Source organism: Ahaetulla prasina, chromosome 2 (genome assembly GCF_028640845.1).
Source record: "Ahaetulla prasina isolate Xishuangbanna chromosome 2, ASM2864084v1, whole genome shotgun sequence".
In the NCBI taxonomy this organism is placed as follows: Eukaryota; Metazoa; Chordata; class Lepidosauria; order Squamata; family Colubridae; genus Ahaetulla; species Ahaetulla prasina.
The window spans coordinates 270,233,690-270,259,736 of NC_080540.1; the positions used below are offsets into that span (position 1 = coordinate 270,233,690).

Sequence of the window (26,047 nt, forward strand, 5' to 3'; positions counted from 1 at the left end):
ATAAAAAGCAGATCAGCATTTGTGTGTTTCATGAACAACAGTATTTAACTTGGCAAGAAATTGCTAAACATTTAAATTATTATGTGTGACTATAAGAACGTTACAATAAAAAGGAAACTGAACAGCAAAAATATTGCAACTTCATTGATAAATGTCACGAGTGCAGACAAATTATGTGGAAAAGGGAAGCAAAAAATTAAATGCTACAGTTTAAGTCTCTATCTTTATTAATTTAGGCTATACCCGAACTTACTGAGCAGAAAGCTGCATTTAATTATGTACTATTCCAGAATAAGTATTTATATAATTTCTGCTAATAGAGCTTAATGTTGAATATCCAGAAGTATGTACTGTACGAGATATTCCGCAGCATCAGCTTTATATTATTTTTTTTCCCAAAAAAACTTTCCTAGATTTTCATTAAACACTTTGCTATTTTTATATTTCAAAATCTCTTTTTTTACAAGAAATTTATATGAATGTGTGATTTCTCCATTAATTTGGACACATGAAAGAATAAAAACATCCAGAAAGACTTAGCTGCATTTTGGTGTATGTTACATACATAACAAATAGTGTGTAATAACAATGATGGGTATATTGTTAAATATATCCTATTTCTCCATATAAATGCAGGGATTATAATAGGATATTTAAAAAATAAAGAGCTGAAGCTAATGTTCAAAAGACAGAATGAGAGGCTATTTTTGTAAGCAAAGCCTAGTGCGCATGAGAAGGTAGAAGCAAAATAAAAGCATAGGGGAACATGACAAATTGACATAATGAAGGACAAAATAATGCTGTATAATTTTAAGGCTGTATGAAAAATTAAAATTATATTAAAATTGTTAAAGTGTTATCTTTTTATCCTATACAAATCTTAATTGAAAACAATCTGACTGATTTTATTAAAACTGACTTCCAAGTAAATCCTGCAAGATTTTTATAACCTTGTTACCTAGGTTGATCCTAAGCTTGCAAATCTTAATGGAAAATCCCATTCAATATAATTACGTTTGCCGTCATTGACTATAAATAGCAGGAGATCCATATAAATCTATTTATCAAAATCCGAATGTTGGTGCTTATTTAATCAAACACGGTTATTAGATTAAAGGAATTTGCAAATAGGAAGGAGTGTTTTCAGCTATGCAGGCTTTGTTATGTCACTGATAGCATTTAACATCCTAGATAGATCAGGAGTAGGTAACTAATTTAATTGAGTTTTACTAAGTAACAGCATGTAGCTTTAAAAGGCTGAGTAAAAATGTTTACTGTACAAAATGAAGTGCATTATATGTATTAAATTATTATGCTCAAGGGTATTCCAGCTTTTAGTATTTCCTTTTAAGATAAAAATACATTTTAAAAAATTCTGTTTTAGGATACAAGATTAAATATGGGAGCAAACTTTAATAATGTACTTCATAAAATGTATACCTATCTGTAAAAATCATTTTTTTCAATTGCTGCTTGTAACTTTTAATGTTACGCATTGCAACCGAGTAATTATAAGCACTAGGCAACCAAATGTGTATTTTGTGAAGGATATCAAACAGGCAACCTTCTTTTATAAAAGTACAGTATGCTCTTTGATGGACTATTAAGTCTTTTACTAGATACTTTTGATCAGTAAATTAGATAAGTAAATTAGTAGTTATTATTAAAAATCTCTCTTTTTAACTCCAGTATGACTATTCGTTTTAACAAAAAGGCACTTCCAGAATATCTTAATTGTTGTGATATTTTTTAGAAAGAAAGATTGTCTGCAAATTATTTGTAGGATATTCTACTCACGAGAAAACTGATATTTGAAAGGTAGGAAAACTATTAGCTTGGAGAACTTAAAGGTGAAGTAGCTATATTTAAATTATATGTTATCTGTGCTAGATATTTTAAATTGGGAAGAATGTAAATCTAATATACGTTAACTGTGCAAACAATAAACCTGGTATTCACATCAGAATCAGGAATCCTGGTGTGAAATTCCACTGCCCCATTCTAAGGTTGCACAGAAAAAATAAGACCAAAAGAAAGCAGCGCCCTGTTGGTCTGTGAAGTTCTTTTTCATTTCTGAAGTAGAAAGTAGATGAATAAAAGGCCTGTCTCGTGCCCTTGCAACCTATGCAGAAATATTTAGAATACAGTTCTGCGTGAGTATTCAGAGTAGATAAATAAAACAAATCCAAATGAAAGTATCAAAGAAAATCAGCTGAAGTAACACCTACCAAATAGTAATTAGAGGGCCTTTTATCTTACATCTCTAAAGGTGGATCTTCCAAATAAAATTAATTTGTCTTTACGTTTTATGCTGAAATAGCAAAGACTTGCACTAGGGAACTAGTTGCCAGTTAGAAAACCTTTGGAAGGTTTACAAAAGGAAGGGACACTGGTTTTTTTGGGGCGGATTGGGATAATATTGTCCTTCAGAGAAAAGTTTTTCCATTGCAGTATAAAGTGGAAAACAGTAAGGTATCTGAAGAAGCTGAATCTAATACACTTATGTTAAAATGTACATTCATTTGAGAGTGTTGTCAATTGTGTTGTAAATGTTGTACCTTGATGAACGTATCTTTTCTTTTATGTACACTGAGAGCATATGCACCAAGACAAATTCCTTGTGTGTCCAATCACACTTGGCCAATAAAAATTCTATTCTATTCTATTCTATTCTAATTGAAGAAACTCAGGTTTCAAAATATATCCTGGATTTATCTGAATGCTGTAGACAAAATTTGGTCATGCAATATATGTTTCTATGTATGCATTTTAATACTGACATTTTTTTGTTTCTTTAATCCATTCAATAGATCTTCTATGGTATTATTACTAACATTGAATTTTAATTTTAGGAATAAGAAAATACTCCCCCCCTTTATTACTAACGCTCCAAACACAGATTTAAGTGATATACTAATGTTCATAATAGATGGCACAAACTTAATAAAATAGCAATGTCTTCTGATCTTACAGAAAAGGAAAATAATCTTGCAGTTCCTAGTTTGATATAATTTCCTGGATATAATTGAACAGGTTAAGCTAGAAAAGAGCAGTAAGGAGAAATCTATCATTTTGCATGCTGGTTGTGAAAATAATTTCAAGAAGGAAGAGAAATTACTCTTCAGAGAAAACCAGCAGAAATCACTATTGATTAAATAAAAATAAAATGTTTAGGAAATTAAGGTTAAATGTGTAAAATATGATTGCCTGAAGGTATAAAACATCAGTTGATATTAAAGTTACTACATTACCAAAATAATTAGTCCTCTGCTTCAAGTGCTAACCGCATAGCCTTGCAGCATTGGGTAATTCATTAATTGGGTTTATATATCACATTAAGCCATGATTTGTTTAAACAGATTTATAGAATAAATTAGATGGCTTAATTTGAGAATGGTTGAAGTAATAAATAATGATTTATAAACCATAGCATCTGAGTTCATACAACTTACTAAGGCAAAATCAATTAAGTGACATTAGATTTTTGTGTGAACCAAAATATCAATGCAGAGTAGAGGGACGTGATGCTTATTAGAACAAGGAAGAAAAGTTAGCACTATAGCTATTGCAAATGCATTTTTGGATTAGTGATTACAGCAGCAAGAAAATAAGTCATTGCAAGGTCATTTTATATATTTTATTTGGTTTTGTGGAGTCCTTGGCGTTTTTCTCCTTTGTTGTTAAGATGTCCATAAACTGTTGGTGGATTGGTTAAGATACAAGCAAATATCAACCAATCAGCCAACTTGGAAATCAATGTGAAAATGTGAAATTGAGCTTGAAATAGGATTAGTAAAAAGGAGAGAACAAAACTTGGAATGGGACAGATAGGCTTGAAAGAACAATGAGGGAGTATCAAGAAAAGAAAACATGGAGTAGGGAAAGAAAACTGGAGAAAGGATGGATAGAAAGATTGTTGGCAGGGAGAAAGAGCAAAAACAGCAAGCAGCAATTAGAAGCAAAGTTGTGCTGGGGTGCAAAGCCTCTTATTATTTTCTTGGGCTGGTTTACAGTTCTAAGTAGTCCACAGGTCTCCTAAGAATGAGCAATATAGGAAAAATTTGAAACCCCTATCTTCCTTCAATACAAGAAGTGCTCTTCATAATCTCTTAGCTGACTGATCAAAATAGTTGATTCATCTGGTAGATGAGGAGAAATATTTAGGAGTAATTGTGCTCCTAAATTGAGGCTCAGGTCAAATGGCAAATGTGTTGGAGGAAGTAGTGAGCAGGGCCATATCTAAATTGAGCGCTCATGGTTTATCTTCTCATATATAGGAGGGCCATAAAGGGCAGATCTGTCTTGCCAGGGTTTGAATTGATTGTTTAGAGAGATAGACAGGAAACCGGATGTAGTTAAAGTGGCACATTTGGTCTTATTAAATTAATACCTGTGATTTAAAATCAGACTGTGTTCTGTCAGGAGATAACTTTGAGTAATGTCTATTCTAAGCACCTACTATACATTGACATTAGGAAATGCTTCACAATAACAGATGCAGAATCATTTAGCTCCACTGACTTTCCAGAGTGGTAGATTGGAGAATTTCTGGTGGAATTTTGTAGAAATTACACTGTTGGAATTGTGTTTTAAATAGCTGTATGTTTGGTGGAAGTCATTGGGGTTCATATTCAAATTATGTTGAACTGAAAAGAAATTTTGAGGTTTCCTTTGACTATTTATTTCAGCGTCACTGTTTAAAGTTGTTTTGTTTACTTAAATAATGTTTGTCTCAGTTCAGATATAACGAGAAAATAGAATTAAAACTAGCAAGAAAATGTATTCACATATTTAAATAATAATTTAATATTAAATCTAAACAAGAAGATAAACACTCCAGAAGATAGGCTCAAGTTACAGAAAGATCTTGACAGACTTGAACATTGGGCGCTATCTAACAAAATGAAATTCAACAGTGAAAAAAGTAAGGTTCTACATTTAGGCCAAAAAAACAAAATGCACAGGTACCGTATATGTGGTACCTTGCTCAATAGTAGTACCTGTGAGAGGGATCTTGGAGTCTTAGTGGATAACCATTTAGATATGAGCCAGCAGTGTGCAGCAGCTGCTAAAAAAGCCAACACAGTTCTGGGCTGCATAAACAGAGGGATAGAATCAAGATCACGTGAAGTGTTAGTGCCACTTTATAATGCCTTGGTAAGGCCACACTTGGAATATTGCATCCAGTTTTGGTCGCCACGATGTAAAAAAGATGTTGAGACTCTAGAAAGAGTGCAGAGAAGAGCAACAAAGATGATTAGGGGACTGGAGGCTAAAACATATGAAGAACGGTTGTAGGAACTGGGTAGTTGCTAGTTTAATGAAAAGAAGGACTAGGGGAGACATGATTGCAGTGTTCCAATATCTCAGGGGTTGCCACAAAGAAGAGGGAGTCGGGCTGTTCTCCAAAGCACCTGAGGGTAGAACAAGAAGCAATGGGTGGAAACTGATCAAAGAAAGAAGCAACTTGGAACTAAGGAGAAATATCCTGACAGTTAGAACAATTAATAAGTGGAACGACTTGCCTGCAGAAGTTGTGAATGCTCCAACACTGGAAATTTTAAAGAAAATGTTGGATAACCATCTGACTGAGATGGTGTAGGGTTTCCTGCCTGGGTAGGGGGTTGGACTAGAAGGCCTCCAAGGTCCCTTCCAACTCTGTTGTTATATTACTTTATATTATATTATATTATATTATATTATATTATATTATATTATATTATATTATATTATATTATATTATATTATATTATATTATATTATATTATATTATATTATATTATATTATATTATATTATATTATATTATATTATATTATATTATATTATATTGACTATTGTTTGATCAATCTGAATTATATGCAGTACTGTGCAAAAGTCTTAGACCACCATTAGATTTGTTGTTGTGTATAATAACCATGTATAATTATGTCTCAATCTCCTTATTAGAATAAAACCAGAAAATACAGGAAATTTGTATGCAGTATTCAAAACAGGAAAAACCAGCTTTTATAGACCATGTAGTGCAACCTCCCATACACTTGAGCAACAGCAGACACACAGCTCCCATAAACCTAAATGGAATGTAACCCTAAGTACAGTCATTGCTAACACCTGTATGTGTTCTACTATCTGATGCCAAAATGACTGTGCAAAAAGATCTAGTACACGTTTGTGTAATAATTACATGTCTATTGCAAGACATGCTTGACCGTTTATTAGCAAGCTTCCACTGTAATTCATTGGAAGCTTGCTAATAAAAATCTGATGAGAAGTCCCTCAGAATTTCTTTTTTTGAGAGGCTGGAGGAAGTCCACAAGGACCTGGCTCAGCATCTGGCAGCTTCATCGGGATTCCAGGTTGACCATTCTACAGTCAGATGAAACTTGATCAAAAAGGTCCTTGTGGAAGGGTAGCAGTCAAGAAACCACTTTTGCAGGAGGAGTACAGCATGAAAAGGCTAAGATATGGACTGAGGATCAGTGGGAAAGGATATTGTGAAGTGACTAATCCTAATTTGAAATTTTTGGGTCAAATCATCGACAATATGTGAGAAGTTACTTAGGAAAGGGAAAAGTGTGAATCAGGTATTAGAGATCGGTCACACAAGAAGAGCATGGTATCCAAAAAGAGAAGCCACGTTCTGATTGGTGATTCAGTTGTAAGGGATGTAAATTCAGGAAAGGATATGGAGGTTTTGAAAGAGGTCAGGTGTCTGCCAGGTGCTACTGCCAGCAGAGACGAGGCGTATTCTTAAGATAGTCAAGAATGCCAGTAAGGATTGTGATGTTGATGCTATTATACATCTTGGCACAAATGATCTGTCCCAAAAGGATGTACTCTGTGCAGAATGATTTTCAGAGCTTGGGTTATGAACTTAGTAGTATAGGTTGTAGGCTTATCTTTTCAGAGGTTTTACCAGTATATAAGGAACAAAAAGGTAAAGGCCAGCATGTAGTGGATTTTAATGTATGGCTAAAGGAGTGGTGTAAAAGGGAAGGCTTTGGTTTTATTAGTCATGATGTCTGCAACTGGTCCAATGTAAAACCGTACAAAAGAGATGGATTGCATCCATCAAAGAAAGGGACTGAGTTACTTAGCAATGCATTCACAGATTTTCTGGATAAACATTTAAACTGAACAGTGAGGACAGAGAATTAACTGAAACAGAAAATTTCTGTCCCCAGCAATCCAAAATTAATAGGGTTATCAGTGCAGTCCTTTCTTGATCGGGACTCCTTATGCACGGTCACTCATGCCCTCGTCACTTCCCACCTGGACTATTGCAATGCTTTCTACATGGGGCTCCCCTTGAAGAGCACCGGAGGCTCCAGCTAGTCTAGAATGCGGTCGCGCGGGTGATAAGAGGGGGCACCGCATTGCTCCCATATAACACCCATCCTGCGCGGTCTGCACTGGCTGCCGGTAGCTTTCCAGGTGCAATTCAAGGTGCTGGTTACCACCTTTAAAGTGCTCCATGGCTTAGGACCAGGGTATTTACGAGACCGCCTTCGGCCACCGATTGCCTCCCAATGACCTGTGAGCTCCCACAGAGCGGGCCTCCTCAGGGTGCCGTCGACCGAACAATGTAGGTTGGCGGCCCCCAGGGGGAGGGCCTTCTCTGTGGCGGCACCAGCCCTATGGAACGAGCTACCTCCGGGCTTATGCCAACTCCCCGACCTCCGGGCCTTCAAACGTGAACTGAAGACTTTATTATTTCATCAAGCAGGACTAGCCTAAGACATATTTTAGCGAAATTTTAATGGGTTTTAATCGGTCTCTGACCGTTTTAGTGATTCGGCCAGTAATTATTTGTTTTTAATTGTTTTTAATATTGTTATTTATCATATTTATATTGTATTGATGTGTGTATTTTAATATTGGCTGTAAACTGCCCTGAGTCCTCCGGGAGATGGTGCGGTATAGAAATGTAATTATAAATAAAAAAATAAAATAAATAAATAAATGTAACATAGATGTCTGTGTGGGTAAGATTATCAGCCCTGCTATCAAGCAAAACCAAGCATTTAATAGTGAGTGCCATACCATATGCACTAGTCAACAGGTGGCAAGAAAGTAGGGGTAGTCAGGCACAACACAGGTTATGTAGACAGTAAACACAAGGTCAATCAAAACGGACTCAAATGTCTATACACCAATGCACAGAGAATGAGGAATAAACAGGGTGAATTAGAAATTCAAGTAAATGAGGGAAGATATGATATTGTTGCCATTACGGAAACTTGGTGGGATGAAACTGACAAATGGAACATACAGCTAGAGGGATATAAATTATTTAAAAGAAATAGACCAAATAAAAGAGGAGGTGGAGTTGCACTATATATAAGAAATAACTACATCTCTACAGAAATAGAGCACAACAATGATGAAAATTATCTTGAATGCATTTGGGTCAATATTAAAGGGTGGGGGGAATGATATTGCCATAGGTCTATACTATAGGCCACCCAACCAAACAGAGGAAGTAGATGAACTTTTTGCTAGTGAGCTAACTAAGGTATGTAGGAAGCACATCATAGTAGTAATGGGGGATTTTAACTACCCTGACATCAACTGGGAGACAAACTCTGCGTCAAGTGGAAGATCCAACAGGTGTCTAACAAACCTAGCAGACAACTTCATTTCCCAGAAAGTAGAGAAGGGAACAAGGGGGTCAGCCATATTGGACTTAATTCTCACTAAGAGAGATGAAATGATAGAAGGTGTTGAAGCTACAGGAACCTTAGGGGCAAGTGATCACGCAATACTGGAATTCAACATTATGCAAACAAGTAGTAGAACAAAGTCAAACTAGAGTCTTGGACTTTAAGAGAGCTAATTTCAATAAACTTAGAGCTTGAGAAGGATTCCATGGATGAGAATCCTCAAGGGGAAAACAACTCAAGAAGCTTGGGAAATTTTGAAAAGTGAGATTATAAAAGCCCAGCCTAGCACAATACTAATGAAGAAGAAAAATAATAAATCTCAAAAGAAACCAGCATGGATGCATAAAGAACTATCTGACAAATTGAAAGACAAAAAGGACAAGTATAAAAAGTGGAAAGAGGGGCAAATAATTAAGGCAGAATATCAGCAAATAGCCCGACCTGTAAAGATGAAGTGAGGAAAGCTAAGGCTCACAACGAACAAAGGCTAGCGACAAAAGTAAAAAATAACAAAAAAAACTTCTTCCAACATGTTAAAAACAAGAAAAAAGTCAAGGAAACAATTGGCCCATTGCTGGGAGAAAGTGGCAAGAAGGTGATAAGCAACAGGGAGAAAGCAGAACTACTTAACTAATTTTTTGCATCTGTCTTTACACAAAAGGAAAAAATCCAACCTATCAAAAACAGCACCACAAAAAACAGATTAGGAACACAAGTTAAAATAGGGGAAAAAATGGTAAGTGAACACCTATCTACCCTATACGAGTTCAAATCACCAGGACCGGATGGATTACACCCCAAGGTTCTGAAGGAACTGGCAGACGAGATCTCAGAACCACTGAACTATATCTTTCAAAGATCCTGGAGCACAAGGGAGCTGCCAGAGACTGGAAAAATGCTGATGTAGTTCCCATCTTCAAAAAAGGAAAAAAAAAACAGATCCAGGAAACTACAGACCTATCAGCCTGACCTCAATACCGGGGAAGATTCTGGAAAAGATAATCAAGCAACGAATCATTGAACACCTAGAAACAAACAAAGTAATAACCAAAAGCCAACATGGGTTTGTCAAAAACAGATCATGCCAGACTAATCTCATTGCATTCTTTGACAAAATGACAAAATTAGTAGACCAGAGGAATGCTGTAGATATAATTTACTTGAACTTAAATAAAGCATTTGATAAAGTAGACCATAACCTACTACTAGATAAAGTAGAAAAATGTGGGTTAGACAGCACCACCACCAGATGGATTCGTAACTGGTTAACCAACCGCACTCAACGTGTAGTCCTCAATGGAACTACATTCACATGGAGGGAAGTATGCAGTGGAGTACCCCAAGGCTCTGTTTTAGGCCCAGTACTCTTCAACATCTTCACCAATGACTTGGACGAGGGGATAGATGGGGAACTCATCAAATTTGCAGATGACACCAAGCTGGCAGGAATAGCCATCACTCCAGAAGATAGGCTCAAGATATAGAAGGATCTTGACAGACTTGAACATTGGGCGCTATCTAACAAAATGAAATTCAACAGTGAAAAAAGTAAGGTTCTACATTTAGGCCAAAAAAACAAAATGCACAGGTACCGTATATGTGGTACCTTGCTCAATAGTAGTAGCTGTGAGAGGGATCTTGGAGTCCTAGTGGACAACCATTTAGATACGAGCCAGCAGTGTGCAGCAGCTGCCAAAAAAGCCAACACAGTTCTGGGCTGCATAAACAGAGGGATAGAATCAAGATCACATGAAGTGTTAACACCACTTTATAATGCCTTGGTAAGGCCACACTTGGAATATTGCATTCAGTTTTGGTCGCCACAATGTAAAAAAGATATTGAGACTCTAGAAAGAGTGCAGAGAAGAGCAACAAAGATGATTAGGGGACTGGAGACTAAAACATGAAGAACGGTTGCAGGAACTGGGTATGTCTAGTTTAATGAAAAGAAGGACTAGGGGAGACATGATAGCAGTGTTCCAATATCTCAGGGGTTGCCACAAAGAAGAGGGAGTCAAACTATTCTCCAAAGCACCTGAGGGTAGAACAAGAAGCAATGGGTGGAAACTAATCAAGGAGAGAAACAACTTAGAACTAAGGAGAAATTTCCTGACAGAACAATCAATAAGTGGAACAACTTGCCTGCAGAAGTTGTGAATGGACCAACACTGGAAATTTTCAAGAAAATGTTGGATAGCCATTTGTCTGAAATGGTGTAGGGTTTCCTGCCTGGGCAGGGGGTTGGACTAGAAGACCTCCAAGATCTCTTCCAACTCTTATGTTATGTTATGTTATGTTATGTTATGTTATGTTATGTTATGTTATGTTATGTTATGTTATGTTATGTTATGTTATGTTATGTTATGTTATGTTATGTTATGTTAAGAAAAAATGGAGATAGGTGGACGAATGAGAGCTTGTGGTCTTCAGTCAAGCATGGGAAAGGGGCTGCATTTCTGCCAGTGGTGCAGGCGATATTGCCTGTATTGATGGGATGCTGAAAAGTACAGATAGGTCTTCTTGTTCCTTCTAGAAGGCACCTGATTTGGATTGGGTTTATTTTTCAGCATGATAATGATCCCAAGCATACTGCTTCCGCAGTGAAATATTTTTTAGCCAGGAAAACAGCTGATAAAGCACTGAAAGTCATGGACTGGCCTTCAGAGACCAGACCTGAATATTATAGCAGCAGTATGGTATTACCCGGACAGAGAAAGAAATAGAAGAAAACCTAAATCTAAAGAACTCTTGGAAGTGCTGAAAGAAGCCTGGGATAATATGCTAGAAGATTATCTCAGAAAACTTCAGGACAGTCTACAAGAGTTCAAGATGTGCTTAGAGCCAAGGGAGGTCACACCAAATACTGACTTTTGCTTGAAGAAGCCATTTTGTTCTGAAAATTGTGTTTGTTTAAATTTTGTGTACATATTTTCTGTTTGAATCTTAATACAGAGATTGAAAAATAATTATGGATGATAATTAAAACTTTACTAAAACAACAAAGTGGATGGTGGCCTATGACTTTTGCACAGTTGGTTACTATTATGGCATTTTTGTTGTTTTTCCAACAAATTATGCTAAAAGCAACTTACAATTTTTATATAAATAGCAATAAATAAGAATGTGTCCAAAAGTATTGGCATGTCTCCACTTTTTCTGAAAGAATCCCAATTTGCCATGAAATAAGTTGAAACTGTCACAAGTCCAAGGGCACACACTTTGCTTTTGATGTACGACTTAACATATTTTTATAAATAGCAAATCAAATGAAATTGGTATGGAGATAACTTGGCACTCTTAGAATAAAATATGTTATTAGATTTCAGTGGTCTCTCAAGCAGACTATTTAATTAGTATCACAACTGTATTCAATTTCATTATCACTCAAACTATTTGAATAGAGAAAAATACTCTTGAGTTTTTGGATCCTTGTATGCAGCACAGTCAAAATGGAACAAGAAAAGGAAAAGCAAAGAATTATGTATATGAGGATGAAAAGAATGTTCCTGTGAGCACAGTTGCCATTTTGAAAACTTTTTAAGATCCCTGGACATGGCTGCAAAATGAAAACTCAGTCCAGATTGAACAGAAGGATAGTTTGAATGGTGGAAGAAAAAAAACTAGGGAAAAAATCAAAACATCCAGTTGATATCCAAGATCAAGATACAATACTGTCAAGTTGCCCTATCCTTTTCTGTCTGAATGAAAGTGGTATCTTCGATATAAGATACAGGAAGACCCCTTCTGACACACACAAAAAGCCAGACTTGAGTTTCCTAAAAACACATGTTTGCAATCCACAGTTTTTCTAGGGCAGGGGTGTCCAAACTTGGCAACTTTAAGACTTGTGGATGTCAACTCCCAGAATTCCTCAGCCAGCTTTGTTGAGGAATTCTGGGAGTTGAAGTCCACAATCCTTAAAGTTGCCAAGTTTGGACACCCCTGTTCTATGGGAATGTTCTCTGGGCAGATTAAACAACATTTAGAGCTTTTTTCATAGCAGCTCTATGTTCAGAGAAGGAAAAATGAAAAAAACAACGCCATGGGGTTAATTTTTTTGCCTCTGAGTCTGGGCCCCTTGAATGTGTGAGGGGTATAATGAAATCAGATTGCCAAGGCTTTTGGAGCCAAATACCCAATCTCTGTTGCAGGTCATAAGTCCTCCCATCAAGATAATGATCCAGAACATACACCTAAGAAAACCCAAGAATGATTGAAAGCAAACATTAGACTGTTCTGGTCAAATGAATCCAATATAGATCTGAATCCAATATAGACTGACTATGGAAAAAGCTGAAATTCACAATTGGGAAAAGGAACCCATCAAACCTAACATAGTTAGAACAGTCAGTTCAAGAAGAGTGGGACAAATTCCATTTGAAAAGTCTGGAAGTTGCATTCAGAGCTACAGAAAGTGCCTGATTAAAGTTATGGCCTCAGAAGAATGTGCTAGGTTAGTGGACCAATAATTATCTCCATGTCATTTTTATTTGTTTCATTATATAGAAGAATATCTTAAGATACACTAAAAATATTTGCTCTATGGATTATAGAATAAAAATGGTGAATGCCATTTTCTTGTGTCAATTTCAATTTATTTTACAGCAAATTGGGATTCTTTGGGCGAGGGGGAAATGGAGGGACCATATCCATCTTGACCATGTCTATAGCTCTGGACTGTGCCAATATTTTAACTGCAATTATAAAATGATTCAAATACATAATAACTAGTCTCAAAATAAAATGAATGATAGAAATATGAATCCATAGAACTTTCTGTACAGCAATGTACTATGTTTCTTTTTGGCTGATGTTTTGAACAGTATATTTAAAAATATTCTTTTATTATCTGTTTTTAAGTGACTGGATATTTTTTAATGTGTACCTTCTAAATTTGTTATAATAAATAATAAAAAGCCAACTTCAGTTATAGCAGTGCTTCTCAATTATTTTCTGTCATGCCCCCCTAGGAAGAAGAAAACATTTTTCGTGTAAACACGGGGCTTAGCTTGTTATGACAGTGTTTGCCAAGGTCAAACGCGCCCCCCCTTTACGGAGTCTCGCGCCCCCCCTGGGGGGCCCGCCCCACTATTTGAGAAGCACTGAGTTATAGTAATTTATAACTAAAAGAAAATAGCTCTTTTTGTTCAGATAGGAACAAACAGATCTCCATTTTAATAATACTGTATGGATTTTTTTTTTGTGATTTCTGTTTATATACTGTTAAGAGACCTGCACAATTTGAATCATTAACACAGGATAGACTTTGGCAACTTGAAGATGTATGGACTTCAAATCCCAGAATTCTCTCACCAGCCATATGCAAGGAGTGTCTTTTTCTGTGTATGTTGTGATGCTGCATGTATGTCCCAAAGGGATCTATGACAATTTGCCATGGCCAATTTGCCATCACCAACTCACTGTGGCCAACTTGCCGCAGCTGACTTGCTGTGGACAACTAACCATGATTAACTAGCCACGGGACAACTGGCCAGGGCCAATTAACCATAGGAGAACTCACCGCGGGACAAGAGTTGCACTAATATTAAAGAAATAATGGAATAGAATAATTAAAGTGTGCCAAAGGAGGGATAAAATGAAAAGTGAATGACAAAAATTAAAATATTTTAAACATATTTTAAATACCGGTAATTGAATTGAATTGTCCCACAGCAAATTGTCCCGTGGCGAGTTGCCCATGTTGAGTTATCTCACAGCAAGTTGGCTGTGGCGAGTTGTTCCATCCAAGTCCCAAAGAGGTGCAGCATTCTCACTTTCATTTTTCAGAAACTGAATGTATACATGCCATGTAAAAATGTATATGCTGTGAAAAAGTAAACAGAAAGACTTTAAGAAGTCTTTACTTCAATAAAATTTAGCAAGAATTATTTTTATTGTGCCTATTTTGCCAAGTCATAAAATAGATGTTCCAACTAAGATTCTGTGTTGATTTTTTGCAAGAGAGTTATAATTATCTTTAATTAGTGCCAATTCTTTATAATAATAAAGTGAACTTATCTGGAAAGTAGATGCTTTTGATTATTATCATAGCAATCAGTTTTATCAAATTTGACTTCTGTTTCTGTGGGAACTTTATTCATTTCATATTTTAATAGTTGCGTCCTTAGGATTTTGAAGAAAAATAAATATAATTTCTAAACAAATTAATTATATGGAATAAACATTTTTATTACTCTTAATACTCTGTGATAATCAATAATAAGATAAAATAAGGAAAAAAGCTGGCACTTTGGTTTAGTGCTCTTGTTTATTTCAAAGACCTTTATATCTGCTTCACTGATTCTGATTATAGCTTGTATGGTGAATATAATTGATTGATTATAGCAATATCATTAAATACAAATCCCATTTCTAGTAACAGACCTTTAAGAAATTTGCATTCCAATCTATCAAGTGCTTTGAAGACCCCTAAAGGTAGAAAAACAAGTAGAATTATAGTACACTTAAGAATAATGTATTTTGTGACGTACCCCCTATACAGATAGTGATAAAATTATGTTAAGGACATTTTTGCCCCTGTTTATCAGATGCAAAAATGAATGTCCATGGGGCAAAATATTTGTAAAATATTTCTTCATGGTGAGATTTTGATTTACAAGTCATTTTTAATTCTCTGATGTTATATGCTAAATAGAATGACTGATTGGAAGGCATCTTTTAGGCTATTTTCCTTTGTCATAGGCAATATCTGAGTAAAACAGCCTTCTTCAGTCTGACAATCTCCATGAGATTGGACAACCCCATCTCACTCAGTCTACTTTAGGAGAATGGTTGCTTTAGTTCAGCATATCAGGCTGGTGTCAGGGTGAAAAAGTCTGGGGCTAAAAAAATGTTCCGTTGATTTGTATTCCTGAGTTGGAAATCAATGTTCTTATGTCGCATCTTGTACTTAATACCTAAAAACTGAAACAAAGATCCACAATTATCTAATATTTCCATAAAGAAATTCATGATGCTATTATTAATCAAGTACACCTACTTAGGTTAAAAGAATGCAGTAGCAGCAACAATGAATGATGAATTGTTCTGAGAGCTTTGTGAATTGTAGATGCTTTGGTTTCTGTGAGCTTGTATAAATTAGGTGTTGATAACAATACAGTGCACCTTATCTGTGACATACAGGGAACAATATTGATGACGAAATGCTTCTATGATTTGCAGATAATCATCATGTCTACAGTTGTACCGAAGAAAGCTTTTTTTTAATGGTGAATGTGAATTATATCCACATACTTTTTTTTTTTTGCATCCAAGGGGCTGCTTAGAAGCAGAAGTAATTTAATTCAAGAACAGTACCTGTAACTAGTTATTATGAAAATGCCAAATTGTCAAAGGGGAAAAATTAAAACTTGTAAGAAATCACTAATTTTTCTTGACAGGGAGACATATTCTTAAAAGAATGCACTGAGAAATGAAGCACTTTGCTTACAATAGCATCACCTAATAAAGTTGCAGCTATTCAGCAGTACGTTTGCTTCTTGTTTATGGGAAGCCACAAAGATCATGTCAAAAGGCATAAAATCCAAAAGATATACTTATCCAAAAGATAAGTATATATTTGAAGTTTGTTAATACATTTCTTGAGACTTTTTTTAATGCCCATTGAATCGAATATCTTGGTCATCTGCTGTTGGTTCTGACCACAACTTCCGGTCCTTTTCACTTAAGTGTTTCTTTTAAATGTATTTTATTTCGGGTGTGGGTGTGCTCATTTTTAAATTTTCTTATATCCCATTGCTGAGAAAGAGAATTCATCTGATACTCTATTTAGAATATCAATTCTAGAATGGACTATATTTTAATTTCCCATTTTGTCAGTGCAGAGTTGCTATCAAGCAAGTGAAAAACTGTCATATATAAGGCAAAAGGAGTAGGAGTAGGAATTCTGGGGATTATAGTTTTAGCGAACAAAGATTAAAATTAAAAACGGCTGTTCTTCTGTGTTAAAGCTTGATTAATCCTTGTAATTACCTTTATCTCTGTATTATTGTTGAGGATGGATTACTTAATTAAAATTTGTAGGCTAATTCCATCAAGCTTTTGATTTTTGGCTTTTTCATCTAGAAAAACAACTTAACTGTTGACCCAAGCTTTGTTAGCAAACAGCCTCCAGATGTCTGGGAATGAAACTCCTGCCTTATCTAATGGGAGTCCAGTATATATAGTGATCTATGTATCTGGTGGTAATAATGCTGGGAAACATCTCAGGATCTTCCGATTTCCTGGGTGACAAGTATTTATCTACTCTCTGCTGCTTTTTAATTAACGTAAATAACATGAGACAAATAGACTGCGTGTCTTAGCAGGCAACAACATCATCACTGTGCTTTAATTATCCAAGAATATAATTATTTGGGAAAAATGGGCAGTATGGTGAGATTGAAAGAAGAAGTGCTGTAAAGCTGAAGAAATTATAGTGGTCATAGGATGAGAAAACGTTGAACTATTAGATTAGAGATAATGTCAGTCACATGATGAGACGCTTAGCATTTGGCATGACTTGTGATGACTATAATTCCAGGCTCTATTATGGTCATACGTCAAGGACTGCCTGTACACAAAGCAAGGCTTGGGTAACTTAATTAAATAAAGCCAGCTATTTTAAGTTGTTAAAATATTTAGTTTGTGACTAATGGAATAAGCACAGTATATATTCAGTTCAATGTATTAATAAACATACTTTGGTGTCTTTGTATTATTAACAGTTACTGAAAAAAGGTTAATCTATTTCACCCTTACTTATTAAATTTTAATAAGAGTGATGAAATGACTATTCCCCAATGCATTTAGAAATATTTTCTGCATGGTATAGGAAAAAAAAGAATTTTCATATTGACTCTAACACAACAAGATTTTTTCTTGATAATGTAAGAAGATGTACTTTATACCTGGCTGAAGCAATATATATTGTACAGTTACACAGGAAGCTCCATTAAATCAATGACTGGAAAGAAGCTTTGTGGACATAATCTCATCCGGTACCATGTAGACATAATGTCAATTTCTGTTTCTTTAGGGAGTCACTGAAACATACTCTCTCTGAATTCCAGAAATTAGCCAGGCATGAGTAGAGTTGCTTGCCAAAACCTTGATATTCAATTTGAAAGTTATCTAGCCACAGAAAAGGACAGATGTTAACATACAGGTAGTTTTTTTTATTTGTTTTATTTATTTTTTTATTTTATTTGCATTTATATCCCGCCCTTCTCTGAAGACTCAGGGCGGCTTACACTATGTCAAGCAATAGTCTTCATCCATTTGTATATTATATACAAAGTCAACTTATTGCCCCCAACAATCTGGGTCCTCATTTTACCTACCTTATAAAGGATGGAAGGCTGAGTCAACCTTGGGCCTGGTGGGACTTGAACCTGCAGTAATTGCAAGCAGCTGTGTTAATAACAGACTGTCTTAGCAGTCTGAGCCACCAGAGGCTTACAAGTTTGACTTACAACAGTTCATTTAGTGACCGTTCAAAGTTACAAAGGCACTGAAAAAATGACTTAAGACTGCTTGTCACACTTAACAACCATTGCAGCATCCCCATGGTTACATGATCAAAATTCAGATACTTGGCAAGTGATGGTATTTCTAACAGTTGCAAACTCTTGAGATCATGTGATCTCCTTTTCAGTCTTGTGACAAACAATGTCAAAGGGGAATCCGGATTATTAATTTAACAAAAGCAATGATTCACTTAACAACTGTGGCAAGAAAAGTCATAAAATAGGGCAAACTCGTTTAATAAATGTCTCACTTAGCAACATAAATTTTGAGCTCGATTGTGGTCGTAACCCAAGAACTAACCTGTACTCTATATTCAGATTATGCTTCATCTCCTCCAAAGCAACATATGTGCTTGCCTATGTGAGTTGGAGCTGAAATTTTCTGAGACAAACCTATGGTCACCTTGAAGACTGTGAAGTCCAAGGCCAATCTGGACTCCTCTCCCAGATCATACAGATTCCAATTCTTTTGCCGAACTCCATTCCAGTTCTCCTACCCAAACAGTCTTAGGTCCAGATCATTGTATCAATTTCTTATTTTCTTTTTCTTTTTACAATGTCCCATTCATTATCTCTTTGATTTTGACTACATCTCATACTATCAAATACCTCAAACTTAACTTTTCCTGAAACATAAGTCTGTTCTGTTCCTCCTTTTATCTTCCATCTCTGTTGTCTTGCAAAAGCCACCTTGAAAAAACAACCTTAACTCTAAAGTGAATTTTGTTGAAAGAGATCTTTGATTAAACATTAAACTATCTATATATTTAAAGGACAATGTGTACATTTATTTAGAATCTAACTCTCATTCTAAATGTAGCAGTATTTTGGAGGCCTTATTAAGCAGACTAAGTGTATTGTACAGATGATTCAATATGTAGGTTTATCAGAAAAATGCCAACCATCATTAATTTAGATAAAATCAGAGTAAATCACATTAAACCATCAGTTTAAAAATAGCTTTGTACCCAAATTATTTTGCTAAATGTCTACCAGTCTCTTACATAACCTCGTTGTTTAATAGTGAAGCCATTCTTTAGCCATATTCTTTAGCTAAAGAAAAGGGAGTTTGCCTGTTTCAAGTGCAACATTCACTTCTATATACAGAATTACTAATGCATTCCCTGATGTGCTTACTCTGTTCACATTATCATTCATTCTAAGGAACACATTTCCATGTCATTCAATTCCTTTGTACCCACTGAAATAATCACTAGAAATATGGGCAGACAAATCAGAGGGAGATTTGTCTGGAAATCACTTTTTAAAATTATAAGGAATTGTGGCATTACTCCAAAAGTCTTTAATGAAAGAATTGTTGTTATCCCTTCTTCAAATAAACGGAAAAGAGAGGTGCTGAGATGTATAACAAACATATTTCCACATGCAATCAATCTAGTCTTATAAACACTCCATAACATTATCCAAGAGAAAAAAGCCCCTTTTAAATTACCATGCAAGTTTACAAGGGATGTTACTTCAGTCATATAAGGTATGTTGGTGGAACAGAATGGATTAGCATGCAATATTCTAATTTCATGTGCAAAAATATTGCTAAGTATTATTGCCACCTGTATGTATACCAAAAACTTAACAGGTGAGTCTATTAGACTAAATATCCAGGTTTATTAGAATATAGATAGGATAAGGTACATCTTCCCATCTCTTAACTATCACATTGCCTGTATTGAATCATACCTCATTCTTTTTCATTTTCAGTAAAACATGCCCTTTCTCTGCTTTCTTCATTAATCACCCCCAAAGGAAAAGCAAAATCAATTCAAAGCAAATTTAAAAGTATTTTCTGTAGTCATGTTTCCTGAGCATGATTCTACAAATTCAGATTTTCTAGAAGTTGCATTTGAAATAAAGTAGAATAGAAATAATTTGGTTTTCCAAAAGTGAAAGAGCTTCACAGTTATGTGCTACATTTACCAATGAGCGCCTCCAGATATTTTGGACTACAACCAGTTATGCTGCCGGATTAAAGAAAATTGTAATTTTGGAATATATGGAGGGTACCCTAGACCAGGGGTCTCCAACCGTGGCAACTTTAAGCCTGGAGGACTTCAAGACTCCCAGAGCCTGGGCCTTCGGCTGATGCTGTGCAACGCACGGTCCGTGGCCAATAAGGCCCCCCTAATTCATGATCTTATCCAGGGGGGCGCCGCGGACCTTATGGGCGTTACGGAGACCTGGTTGGGTGCAGAAGGGGGCGTGCCCCTTGTTGAGATGTGCCCACCGGGCTTCCGTGCATTCCATCAGCCGAGGGCTCAGGGTAGGGGTGGGGGGGTGGCGGTTGTGATTAGAGAGAGTCTGGAGCCGAGGGAGACCACTGTACCTCAGATTGCCGGGTGCGAATCCCTCTTGGTGAGATGGGGTCATAGGTGTCAGATGGGCTTGCTGGTCGCGTACCTGGCTCCTTGCTGCGTGACAGCTGCCCTGCCCGAGCTCCTGGAGGTGCTGGCCGGGGTGGCAGTTGAGACCCCCAGACTTTTAGTCATGGGGGACTTTAACTTGCCATCTTCTGGCTCGTCATCAACAGCAGCTCGGGAGTTCATGGCTTCCATGACGGCCTTGGACCTGACCCAAGTAGTTGATGGCCCTACTCACATTGGGGGTGGCACTCTGGACCTGATTTTTGTCTCTGGTCAGTGGTCGAGAGATCTGGACTTAAAGGAAATAGTCACTGAACCTTTGTCATGGTCAGATCACTCTCTCCTTCGTCTGGACTTTCTGACCGCCATTCACCACCGCGGGAGGCGGAGCCGATCGTTGGTTCCGTCCCAGGCGCCTGATGGACCGGAGGGTTCGGACGGAGCTTGGGCCATTTCCTGAGGTCTGGCTCACGGCTCGGCTGAGGAACTTGTTGCGGCCTGGGAGCGGGCGCGGCGGGGCCTTAGACCGTGTCGTGCCTTTGCGACCTCTGACCGGCGCAGGTCCCAACCGGCTCCTTGGTTCTCCGAGGAGCTGAGAGGATGAAGCGCGGAGAAGACGCCTAGAGAGTTCCTGGAGGTCCAGCCGTTCAGAAGCTGATCGGACACTAGTGAAGTCCTATACTAGGGCTTACCTAGTGGCATTGAGAAGCGGCGTGAACGCCTCCTCCCTCATTGCATCGGCAGATAACCGCCCAGCCGCCCTGTTTGGGTGACCGCTCCCTCCTACACCAGGGAGGCGGGATGACCCGTTGCAGGGGCGTGCTGAGGAGTTTAACGGTTATCTATACGATAAAATCGTTCAGCTTTGGGATGGTTTGGACCAAGATTGCGGTGATCTGGTGAGGCGACTGAGGTGGTCTTGGTGACATTTTATGGGATGAGTTTGACCCTGTCGCTCCGAGGACATGGACAGGTTGTTGGGAGGCTGAATGCCACCACGTGTTTACTGGACCCGTGCCTCCTGGTTGGTGCTGGCCACGCAGGAGGTGACACGAGGCTGGCTCAGGCGTTCTGGCGCTTCCTTGGTGGAGGTGTCTTTCCGGCCGCCTTGAAAGAGGCGGTGGTGAGGCCCTCCTCAAGAAGCCTTCCCTGGACCCGGCTGTTTTAGGTAATTATCGTCCGGTCTCAACCTTCGCTTCACGGCGAAGGTTGTAGAAATATGGTGGCATATCAGTTTCCTTGCACCTGGATGAAACTGTCTATCTAGACCCGTTCCAGTCCGGTTTCCGGCCCGGTTACAGCACGGAGCGGCTTTGGTCGCGTTGGTGGATGATCTCTGGAGGGCCAGGGATAGGGGTTGTTCCTCTGCCCTGGTCCTATTAGACCTCTCAGCGGCTTTTGATACCATCGACCATGGTATCCTGCTGCGCCGGTTGGAGGATTGGGAGTGGGAGGCACCGTTTACGGTGGTTCTCCTCCTATCTCTCCGACCGGTCGCAGTCGGTGTTGACAGGGGGCAGAGGTTGGCCCGGGCGCCTCACTTGTGGGGTGCCGCGGGGTCGATCCTCTCGCCCCTTCTGTTCAACATCTACATGAAGCCGCTGGGTGAGATCATCAGTGGGTTCGGTGTGAGGTACCAGCTGTATGCGGATGACACCCAGCTGTACTTTTCACACGGACCACCCCAACGAAGCTATCGAAGTGCTGTCCCGGTGTCTGGAGGCCGTACGGGTCTGGATGGGGAGAAACAGGCTCAAGCTCAATCCCTCCAAGACAGAGTGGCTGTGGATGCCGGCATCCCGGTACAGTCAGCTAAATCCGCGGCTGACCATCGGTGGCGAGTCATTGGCCCCGATGGAGAGGGTGCGCAACTTAGGCATCCTCCTGGATGAACGGCTGTCTCTAGAAGATCACTTGACGGCCGTCTCCAGGAGAGCGTTCTACCAGGTTTGCCTGGTGCGCCAGTTGCGCCCCTTTCTGGACCGGGAGGCCCTATGCACGGTCACTCACGCTCTCGTGACGTCTCGCCTGGATTACTGCGCTCTCTACATGGGGCTTCCTTGAAGGGCATCCGGAGGCTACAGTTAGTCAGAATGCGGCTGCGGGTGATAGATGGAGCCTCGTGGCTCCCCCATACCACCCATCCTGCGCAGACTGCACTGGCTACCTGTGGCCTTCGGGTGCGCTTCAAGGTTTTGGTGACCACCTTTAAAGCGCTCCATGGCATAGGGCCGGGTTATCTACGGGACCGCCTACTGCGACCAGATACCTCTCACCGACCCGTGCGCTCTCACAGAGAGGGACTCCTCAGGGTGCCGTCAGCTAGGCAGTGTCGTCTGGCGGCGCCCAGGGGAAGGGCCTTCTCTGTGGGGGCTCCCACCCTCTGGAACGAACTCCCCCCAGGACTCCGTCAACTTCCAGATCTTCGAACCTTCCGTCGCGAGCTCAAGACTCATTTATTCATCTGTGCAGGACTGGCTTAGACTTTTAAATTTAGAGGGGTTTTAAATTGATTTTAATATTTATATTTCTATTTTTAATAATTGGTATTATTAATTATTGGCATTAGAATAAGTCTTTTAATGATTATTTTAATTTGTATATTGATGTTTTTATATGCCTGTAAACCGCCCTGAGTCCTTTGGGAGATAGGGCGGTATATAAGTTTAAATAATAAATAAATAAATAAATAAAACTCCCAAAATTCCCCAGCCAGCTTTGCTTTGCTGGCTGGGGAATTCTGGGAGTTGAAGTCCCCCAGGCTTAAAGTTGCCAAGGTTGGAGACTCCTGGTCTAGACTGCGTATAATATGATCATATAAATATAACTAGACAGTCTGTAAGGAATTAGAGAGCCAGTTGTAGTGGCTAAAGCATCAGGCTAGAAGCAGGGAGACTGAATTCTAGTTTCCTTTTAAGCACAAAGCCATTGAGCTAGACACTTTCTCAGCCCTCGGAACCAGTGAATGGCAAATGGCTTCTGAAATCTTGCCAAGAAAACTGCAAATTCTTGTCCAGATTCTTGAGCTGCCAGAGCTCAATCACACACACACACACACACACACACACACACCCCACTGAATTATAAATTTGAAGATCCTTTCCATAAGTGCTATTGTGGCAGATAGCTGAGTGTTTTCTTGGGTATCAAAGCTTTAACTCTTGATACCCTTGAGCATTTGCTCTAGAACACAGAATATCAATTCTTGGACATTCAGCTTAATATTGATAAGATTACTTCTGCTTTTTAGAGCTCAGAGAGTACTTGGTGATCAATAAGGATCAGAATATATTATTTTCCTCCAGGATTAATTAATCCCTTCTCCAAAGTCATTTAGTTGCAAGGTAAAAAATTACACCTATTCCAAGTTGCAGGATATCTTCCTGGGAAACTGGGTGGTGGTGGTGTTACCTCTCTCTTCCCAACCCCTAGTTTCTCAACTAGGATATTATAAGCTGTTTGGTTCTATTAGGTCAATACATTCATAATTAATTAATTAAGAATTAATGATTGAGGCACCAAAGCTGTTTAGAAAAAACTAAAGCAAAGAAGTAAAGGAAGATTACTCTCTTGATTTAGATTTTCTAAACAGCTTTCATGCCTCAATTACATCAAATTAATAGGAAAATTAATAGAACTCTAAAAGTAATTTAACATGTAAGACTGAAAAGATGAGGAAAAAGCCAGAGAATTATAAACAGAATAACTATAAATGTATACATTACGTTTCTGGTAGAAAAGCAATCCTAGTTCAGATGTTGGTCACCTAACGTATCTAGAAACTTTTACTTATGTGACTATTGTTTCAGTGTCTATCTGCTAAAAACAGGTGTTCCAAATCAAATGTTTGTAGGTACCATTTAGGACGTGTTTTGTATCTTAGCCTCTGATCATATTAAGGGCTTGTATGATGCAGAGTAGAGGATACGGTGGCTTAGTGGCTAAGATGCTGAACTTGTCAATCGAAAGGTCGGCAGTTCAGCAGTTCGAATCCCTAGTGCCGCATAACAGGGTGAGCTCCTGTTACTTGTCCCAGCTTCTGCAAACCTAGCAGTTGGAAAGCACGTAAAAAATGCAAGTAGAAAAATAGGGACCACCTTTGGTGGGAAGGTAACAGCATTCCGTGCACCTTTGGCATTTAGTCATGCTGGCCACATGACCACCGAGACACCTTCGGACAGCGCTGGCTCTTTGGCTTTGAAACTGAGATGAGCACCACCCCTTAAAACGACTAGCACATATGTGCAAGAGGAACCTTTACTTTTACCTTATGATGCAGAGTATGATTAAAATAAATTATGAAGATTTTTGCAATTGCATTCTAGATAGTTGATTTCGCAGAATAGAATTTAATAATCTTAATGAATGAAGAGAAATGGAGTCTGACATAGTAAAGGAATAACCCTCCCCTCCCCCAATAATAATTACACATTTTGCAAAGATACCGTTCTCTTCTTTCTTTTACTGTCTTTGTGTTTTCTTGTTAGCTTTCAGTTCTGAATGTATGAAATCACATTGCCTTTACAGAGGTGATAAAATATAACCCTTGAGGCTGCTGGGGCTAGCTTTTTACAGTATCATTTTCATGAGATGTTTTGGAACAATGTCAGGCAGATTTTAAATCAAAGATGCTCCATTCATGAGTGTGCTACAGTGAATATGTGAACACTTAATCATTGGAAAATGGCACTGTGTAGTGACAATTCCATCCCTTTTCCTTTCAGCAGAATTGCTAAATCATTTTGATAATAGCATTTAGGACTAAAGTGAGAGTCCTTGGAGAGGAGTTTGGCTTTTTGTCTAATTGGATTGCCTTCATTCTATTGGTCTTCAAGTGTCATTAATCTCTTCTAGACGAAATAACTAAGCGTGTAATGATTATTAAGGATAATGCAACCTGAAATCTCTGTGTGACTTGATTTTATGGTGCAAAAAATCAAATACATACTAGATTTCATTTCGGTATATTTGACATCTAATTTTAGGCCGATGGGCATATATTTTTAGTGTAAGATGAATGGGAGAGGGCTTTGTTCTTGATGTGCTGTGCAGTAAACCTAAAATCTGAACAGATGCTAAATTTATGGGTTCTGTATGCAAGATGGCAGAGAGTTACATATAGCTTCGCCTTTGCATGATTGGATGATTAGTGTTCAACAATGGAAATATGCTGGAGGGAAAGCAAGTTGCAGGCTTGGAACAGAAACTCCCTCCCTTAGCAACTCCCTCTCAACTATGCTGAAATTTGATCTTCTTTTAGTGCTTTAGAAAGTATTCAGTGCTTCTGAGAGGAAAATACTTGCCTCTTTTGTACCACACTTGATCTTTTTATCTGTGACATCTGATGTCTGTGTTGCGTGCAAGAGCATTTCTGTATTGCACCAGCCATCTGTAAATTAGTATGTTTTAACCTGTGGGAAATGCATAGATAGATAGTTACGTTTCCGAAGCAGGAATCATTTTAAATTTTTTGTGTG

The 26,047-nt window shown here is 38.2% G+C and overlaps 1 protein-coding gene across 2 annotated transcripts in view; it reads left to right on the top strand.

The window, feature by feature from the left end:
* The window catches only part of SV2C (synaptic vesicle glycoprotein 2C), a 91,852-nt gene that overhangs the window by 2,097 nt on the left and 63,708 nt on the right, over positions 1–26,047 (top strand). The window lies entirely within an intron of this gene.